Raw genomic sequence first — 8242 nt, 5'->3', positions numbered from 1 at the left:
TCTTTGCTGAAGTTGGTTGATGAAAAAGAACCAGTTTGAGTCAGAGAATTTTGGTGAATGGAAAAGTCAAGGCCGAAGGCCTGTCACAAAACTTAGGGTGTCCGGGAGCGTTGTAGCTCACATTTTCATCTTCTCAGAATTCAACCAAACCACCGACTCTGGGCGGGTCCCTGGTGTGAGGCCTTTTTAAGGTCTCGGAAGATTCACGCCTCTCAAAAGGGTCTTGTCCAATGAGAAAGACGGAAATCCCAAGTGGGAGTTTGGAAATACTGGGGAGTTTTATGACTCTTTGTGTGGAAGCATGGTAATTTGCATATGGAACTTGAATCGAAATTACTAAAGATTCTCAGGACACTAATATATTGCCTATGTACCAACATATAATATACACTCTCGTTTAGATCATCAGAAGACTAATTCATAGATACTAAACATGGTAGGGTTACATATATGTAGGATGACAGGAATGAGTGTTTCCATCACAAGCCTGCATAAAACAGTATAAAATCTCAAAGACAACATACACGATGACCTGAAGGCTATGTGTGTTCATTCAAAGAAAGGTTTTCCTATGGATTAATTAGTAGAAAAGTCCATTTCTACTGTGCATTGTGCCTCTTGCTATGGAACATGCAGTGATTTTCCCTACTCACATTCCATCAGGTCTTAATGGCTCTGGTCTTAGCAAAGGTGTCGGGGTTGCCATGGTAACCAATGGCCTGTGGTCATTCGCAGACATCCTGGCGCCCAGTCTATTGGGTGAGGGGTCCGTGACGACTTGTTAATCTAATGAATAACTGATTTGTTAAATCAAATGAAAAATTGTGTTTTTGATTGGTCCAGACGCTACATAAGAAATGTATTAATAAAGTAAATATGACCTATTTTAATTTAAAAATGACTTCAAAATTAGGTTTGAACCAAAAAGTTGCTGATGCATGTATCCTGATTGAATGGAGTTACATCTAGATTCAGATACTTCAGAGTCTGTTTAAGTCTAGGTCAGTGGTTCTCAACTGGTTCTCAAATGGTCATCAAGCCGCGACCCACTTTGTTATGTCTGACACGACAGGATAGTTCTTTATCTGAGGTGAGAGACTTTTTATTTTGTAAGAAATTACGAAAATAATGATAGAATAATGACACTGACATTAAGCCTGACAACATCTCATCTGACCGCAGATAGTGAATCGGGACAGCACGTTTTTCTCAGGCACGCTTTACTTAAACTGCATCTGACAGAAGTGTCAACAGCTTTCACGTACATCTTTAAAAATAAAAATTTTGCATCAGAAAAACATTTAGAATTACATTTTTTGTTGCTGAGGTTGTTTCTTTGACTGTACACTCCGCCAGTTGAGAAATCTAGGTCTAGGTTCATTCTGAGCACTATTTAATATCCCAACTCCCTGCTTTCTCCACACAAGAGCCAGGATGCAGGTCCTTCTATCCCAGCCTGGTATCCGAGCTGTGATCATCTAGCCTCTCCAGCTTGGAGCAATGCAAGGATTCTGGCAGTAAGTCAGCTGGCAGAGCGACAGGCTTGATTAATGGCCCGTGCAAAGCAGAGTTGAGTGCTAAACTGTCCACATGCTAATCAGCCAATTACGAATGTTCTGCTCTACACTAACGGTGCCTCAGTGCAAATCAATGTATTTAGTTATTTTGCCAGCGGGCACCAGAGAAGATAGGGAGGCTGGGAATGCTTAGGGATGCTGTCCTGAAGAAGAAAGGATAAAATAGCATACGGAAATCTGTGCATCATCAGTTTAACCAAACTATAAAGACTTGCATTTTGGTCTTGTTAGCCACACACACCCAGGAAAAGACAAAGGCGCCATGATCTCCACTGTAGCCCTTCTTTTTCCAAAGTATCTTGGTTTGGTTCCAGCACTACCATTTGCAGATGTTTTTGCAACGTTTGTTCCAGTTATTATGACAACATTAAAAGGTATTTCATGGCAATGACATAAGATGGATGAGCGCTGTCTAGGTCGGTTGGGAGTTGGAGACGGAGGCTAAGCCGGTGGTTCGAGAAGCCGAGAACCTCTTGTGGGAAAGACGAGCTAGTTCATCATCTTTGGCCTGATGTCAGTTCACATAACCTACATCATCACTAAGGTGAGCCTTTTGTTTGCTGTCACGATCCCACACCACAGCGCTTCCTATTGCGACGGGGCTTCAAGTTACACAGAAAGAGCCTAAATGGCTGACAATACTGGTTGCAGTGAAATAAAACACTGTGATGGATTGAAAATTAACAGTTTCATTATCGGTCATGTATTTTGTGTTACAAGAAAAACAACAAGACCTCCCTGAAAAAAAATTAGGCAATTATAAGTTAATCAAGTCGTTTTCAAGCAAGCCAAAACAAGCCTTTCTTCAAAAGATCTGGCACATATGGAACAATCAAAATAATAACTGGTCTAAAACTTTTGGTGATTTGTGCAAGATTTGAGAGTTACACCACATACTTCATTCACAATGTTAAATTAAGAAACTTCTCTAAAGTAACAGCCATGCGTAGGCATGTTTATGAACAGAGATTTCTACTAAGAACCCTCATTAATCATGAACCCGATAATCAAAATTCAGTTTAAGTCTCTGGCAAACTAAACAAAGACACATTTGAGTCATACAATTATTTTTGCTGAGGACGTAAATGTACTCAATGCGCCAAAAGGCCTTGTTTCGCTTTGATAGGACGGGTTAGCCATACGTCTGCTTTACCTGTGATACATTGGTTAAGATTAAACATTGACATTTCCAGATTACCATTAAGCCCATCAACTGTTTGTGCAACGGAGTCATTTAATATCAGCATCTGCGAGGACGTCAAGTAAGCATGTGTTTATGCAAGAATGCATGTGTGTTTGGATTATATCTGGTGCCTCGAGCTGTGTGTGACAGCACAAGCCTCATGAGAAAAGCGATCTTGCAAATGCACGGCCCTAAAATGCTCGCATACGAAGTGTTTACATACAGTTTATGTCTTCATTGAGGTTGAACTCCATTCCCTACCATCCCAATTCCATCATGCTGAATTTGTCGCCATCAACATCTTGTGGTGAAAATGCACTTTTCCTCTAAACATTTTTGCCAATGGATGTCTAAGTTTACGTCCCGAGACGTTGGCTCACTTCAGATGGACACAGTTTGCTTGAACTTTCAACATTCCACCTCAAAATAAGTGGACAAAGATGTGACATAAGGCTAAACATTCATCATTAAGCCACCTCACAAATGGACATCTTAAAGAAGTGGTTTTCTTATCAAAACGTTCATGTCAGCACCCTCTCCATCTAGATGACCCATGAAGCAAGCATGTCAGATTTCAAGAAGAAGTGTTTTTGTGTGAGACACATATTCAGGCATAACACGCAAAGCTTACACACATTCCTAGTGCTATTTCACCAATAGAAACCCTTTTCAATGTCTAATCTGCCTGTTTTATTCTTTTTTTTCTTTATCAGCAGTTTGCGGTAAGCGCTTAGACATGTCTGGACACGGGTCACAAGATCTGTTTTTTCTACTTCAACTGCATCTACCTTTCTGTGAAATCACAGGCTGCCGTTAACACCAAGACCGCAAACAGTGTTTGCATTCTATAATTAGGACGCCTTTTCAAATCCCTACACTGCCTGCAAGCCTTGGACAGGACACCAGGAAGGGTAGATGAAGTTGACAAGCAAGAACATCTATTGATTAGAGCTGAACTAGAGTTTTATACTTCTAAAAGAATCACTAGCGAAGGTATCCAATGAGGGTGCACAGATATTAAAATTATAGTAAAAACCAATAAGTGGCTGATATTGAAATTCCATCCTAATTAGTCTAAAAACCAAGTAGAAATTAAAAACTAAGCTAAAAAACTAAAAACAATGATTTCAAATGTTCAAAGTGAATTAAGGCTCAGTCAATCAATAAGGGTACCAACAAGCCAATATTTATATAAACTTTTATAAAGTTATAAAAACTATCCAAGATATCCAGCACACTGAATTGACTGGTTGCACTATAATTTGTTGGGATAGTTTGACAGCTGATTTAATGCATGTAGACATTGCAAGAAGACAAGAACATGTTGAAGACCAAATAATGAGAGAAGAACATATGTATTCTGTCAAAACTGGTCTGCACCAAGTAAATATCCAAGAAACTGGAGGTCTAGACATAGAAGATTGTCTGAAGGGCTCTAGCTCAACATACTTGGATTTGATCACCATCCTCTCCAGCATTAAAGTTGGTAATTACAAAGCAGACACTAATTGTGGTTTTTCAAACCCATATGACAGGGTGCCGAGCAGCAGCATCCATGGAAACCAACCCTGTTATTAGCCCGAAGGCTTCTGACAGATGGGGTATGGATTGAGTTAAAGATGCAAGTCTTGTTTTAATGGGGGCCTCAGATTAACCCTTGTATTAAAAAAAAAGAAAAAGAAAAGAAAAAAGGCGCTCATCTCTTCTGACCAATTCTGGAACCATCAAGGAACCACTGGAGAAGCGTTTGAATTATTCATGCCTGAAGAACAGTGCCATCCAAGCTAACAGATGGAAGCAGAATGGTTTTGAAGAGCTTGACTATGTGCAAAGAGTTCTTGTCAACCTCTGTCCGCTCTCGCTTCATGCCTTTGGCCTTCGAGACCCTTTCTGCTCTTCTTCTCGTCCCCTAGTCAGGCTTGTCGAAAGCAATGTCAGGCTGTTAGCTCTGCTGTCAGGTCCTCTGAGTAAGTCGTCAACCATCTGTCGCCATTAAAAGAAGCAAAATGGCTCCTGTCTGAGCAAAAGCAGATTAGCAGGGACGACAGAAAGACGCTTCGCTATGGAACGATGAAAGGAAACAAACCCAGCTATAGGACAGTGGACAGTAAGAATAAAAAAGCCAAGAAAAAAATAGCAATGGTCAATTAGGCATATGATAGAAAAACAGCCAGATGCTTTGTGACATCGTGTACAATGACAATGGATTCAAATCGGAAATGCTCAACTCTCCCGCACGTTCTGAGGTTAACCACCTTTGATGCTTATTTTGGGGCTCAATTAATAGGTCTGTTGGTTAAGGGACAGGAATTCATGCTCCATAAACATCTAAAGCTCAACCCCAAACAGGATATGGCCAATCAGCAAATCATAAGCAGATCAGGCATCATAACCTCAAAAAATCAGTTTGGTGTGCTGCAGAACAGGCCCCAAAAGAGACTTTGTATATAGTTGCTTCCTCTTCCGATGGTTAGCCAGTCGATGCAAACTAGAAACCTGGACTTTGATTCCAGCCTTGTAGTCCTTGCATTTCCTGTAATCTGATGTAATGATCTGATATTCATCAAACAGGCTTTTTTTTCTGAGTGCACCAGTGTCATGAAATCAATGAGGAACATGTTGAAGAAATGCCAGTGGGAAGATTCAGGAGATGTGAAGAAAAAGCACAGCATGGCCGATTCCCTAGATGGATGGAGAAACAGAAATCGCTTTCATCACCTGCCTGTAATGAGAGCAGTGTCCTGAAACCAATGACAGCTGGCTGTTTAGTGCTTTTGTGTTCCCTGGATTAAGCGAAACAACAGATAAAAGACAGAAAACCCTTCAAAACAAGCAAATAAAAGAAATGGCTCGACACTCTAAAGCCTCTCCTCTTTGGAAGGAAGAAAGCTGTGGAAGGATTTCAAAGAATTAAACTCAAAAAAAAAAAAAAAAGTTGCCAAATTTATTCTTAGATATATAATATGAAAAGGAAAATATGGATGTTAAGTTCTTAAGTGCCATCTGTGAAAAAGAGGCAGAAATATGATAAATACAAGAACACTGCCTTAACTTCAAATGAAAAATACAGGAAACTGAAAATGCAACACCCAATGCATCACACTAAAGAGGGCAAATACATCTGCAGTTGACATGTAGCTGGAAAAAACATCCACCAAACACAGTGAGATGAAGTCAATCCTGCTCACTATCATGCTTTAATCCTTAAGCTTCGTAAAGTCACATCTGCAAAGATCACAGAAAGGAATTAGCACATGCAGAATTTAGCTAAGAGCTGAAAAAAGAAAGCAGGAGATGAGAGAATCTTCTAGAGGGGATTTCCTTTCAAATTTCTAGATATGAAAACAGTCGAGTGTATACACAGTACACATAGAATACAGAACCTGTTTGAATTATATTTAAAAAAAAAGTTGAGAAAGAAATGTTTACAAATGGGAATACCTATTTTAACACTATAACTTTCTTATAACTGATGAGCAATGCTACTTCTAAGCTGCATCGAAAAAATGTGCATCGTTTAGTTAAATCAAGGGTCAAATCAAATATAAATAGCACATTAAAGTTAAAAGTTACACACTTTTTTGTGTGTGCGATGTACAGGTCTGGTATAAACTAAAGAATGTTTTTGCTCAGGCAGCCGAAATGTCCGCCCAATAGGGAAAAGTTTTGCTCAGCAAGAAAAAAAAAATAGAGGGAACATTGCTGATGAGTACATATCTTTTAAGATGTTCAAATTGAGAATGTTGAGCAGTAAATACATAGCTATCTACGCGTATATTGAATAGGACATATTTCCTAATTTCTATTAAAAAGGTATTTTCCTTTAGTAGTTTAGAGTGGCATGTGAAAAACAGACATTGACTTAGAGTCTACCAATGGCCTCTTCCGCTGAAAAATCACTACCACACCTTTTAAGCCACTTACACAGACAGTAATCAACAACTATACCACTCAAGTCAAAAGTGACATGGTTTCATGATAAAACACTAGATGTCAAACCACCTGCACAAAGAAGCAAAGTGAGCTTTTAAAGCAGATATCAAGCTGATGAGGGAGACTGAATCATATACAGGTTACTTTTGATCAATTCAAACCCTAAGAATGTGCATTTGCAAACTCTTAAAATGGGTTAAATGGACACACAGCCTTTAAAATGATTCAAGTGCTGTTCGAAGCAGGATAATTCAGTGGTTTTGCTACTCCTTTATGTTGAGAGCTACTGTTAGTTAAAAAGCTTGCTTTTGTAAAAGAGTGTGCCAAACAACAAACCAGCAACTGTAACTGACAACAAAGTGTGCAATTATGACTAACTGTAAGTTGGCTGTCACCTTGGACTTCAAGAACAGAATAATTTTAAATAGCTCATCACAAAACAGCTCTTCAAAGTGCTGATCCAGAACGCTTGGCTATACAATAAGTGCAATAAAAGGCAGCCATTAACAATGAACAAATGTAATACTCTTAAAGGTATTTGTTTCTAATCTGGTTTCCAGACCAAACAAACCCAATTCTGCTATGCACACTAATGCCATGGTGACACGTGGATGAATTATTATAAAGCAAGACAAATATTGCACAAGTTCAATTTACTTTTGGCAGGTCAATTGTAGCATGTTGCCGTTTAATAACTTCTATAAGAAATGTGTTGTGTACCTATCAAAATAGAAGAAAAAATATATAAAGTTGTTCTGTTGACATCAATCCCAGGTTTTGCTAACAGAGCGAGGTGCAATCTACACTCTGGCATTGGCAGTGCTCTGCACACAACCAACTCTTGCAAGTTAAAATTAGCATTCAACACAAGCTTGTGAGTATGGTGCTAACAGGGCTGCTTTTGTTAATTAGTTATGCATCTCAGTACTAAACAAAGTGTTCATATTGCTGTTAGTTGCTACCTTCACTTGGAAGCAAAGAAAAGTAGACTTAGTAAACATCTAGTTTTAACCAGCTAATACTGGATAACTCTTTTGAAACGGGCAGAAATGTTATTAATTGATAAACCTCTCACACCAAGAACTCTAGCATAATCGAATCATATAAATGTTCCTGTGAGGTAAACAAGGAAATAGCTGCTAAGATTACACATTATTCCTCAAATGACAGACGTCACTACCCTTAATTTCAATTTCCTGCTATTTTTTTGCTGCCCACAATTACATTAAATTAGGGTGTTGTTTATGTGCTCGGACCAGCACACCTAATTTTTAAAATAATTTTGTCCCAAGCAAGAACATTGGCACCAAATGGAAATCACAAAAATAGCAGTAGCTAATTTGGACATGTCTAATACCTGCTCTTTTTCCAGGTTTTCATTAGGGCCTTTCGCACCATGGGAACCTTTTCATAGTACCAGAACTAATTGTGGAACTACGCACTTTTTGGCGTTTTCGCACCACCGGAACTGGGTGCGATTTTAGTACCGGACTGCCTTTTTCGAGAACCAAATTAGCTCCTACTCCGGAGCAGGGTCTAACCAGCACAA

At 39.1% G+C, this 8242-nt stretch overlaps 1 protein-coding gene and 1 long non-coding RNA gene across 3 annotated transcripts in view; one reads left to right on the top strand and one right to left on the bottom strand.

The window, feature by feature from the left end:
* Positions 1-8242, bottom strand: part of LOC107692457 (protoheme IX farnesyltransferase, mitochondrial-like) — a 52376-nt gene that overhangs the window by 22052 nt on the left and 22082 nt on the right. The gene's annotated exons all lie outside the window — the stretch shown is intronic.
* LOC107692453 (uncharacterized) overlaps positions 1-8242 on the top strand; it is a 20108-nt gene that overhangs the window by 9474 nt on the left and 2392 nt on the right. The window contains exons 1-2 of one of the 2 annotated variants that reach the window (XR_001634647.1): positions 489-499; positions 3129-3130. This is a non-coding gene — a long non-coding RNA (uncharacterized LOC107692453). Of the gene's footprint in view, positions 1-488; positions 500-3128; positions 3131-4689; positions 4694-8242 lie in introns of those variants that run through there. The other variant, XR_001634646.1, reaches the window with a different exon arrangement.

This window comes from Sinocyclocheilus anshuiensis, unplaced genomic scaffold (assembly GCF_001515605.1).
Source record: "Sinocyclocheilus anshuiensis isolate Anshui unplaced genomic scaffold, SAMN03320099.WGS_v1.1 scaffold915, whole genome shotgun sequence".
In the NCBI taxonomy this organism is placed as follows: Eukaryota; Metazoa; Chordata; class Actinopteri; order Cypriniformes; family Cyprinidae; genus Sinocyclocheilus; species Sinocyclocheilus anshuiensis.
The sequence above is the reverse complement of the archived record's forward strand: the minus strand, read 5'-3'. Positions and strand labels throughout refer to the sequence as shown.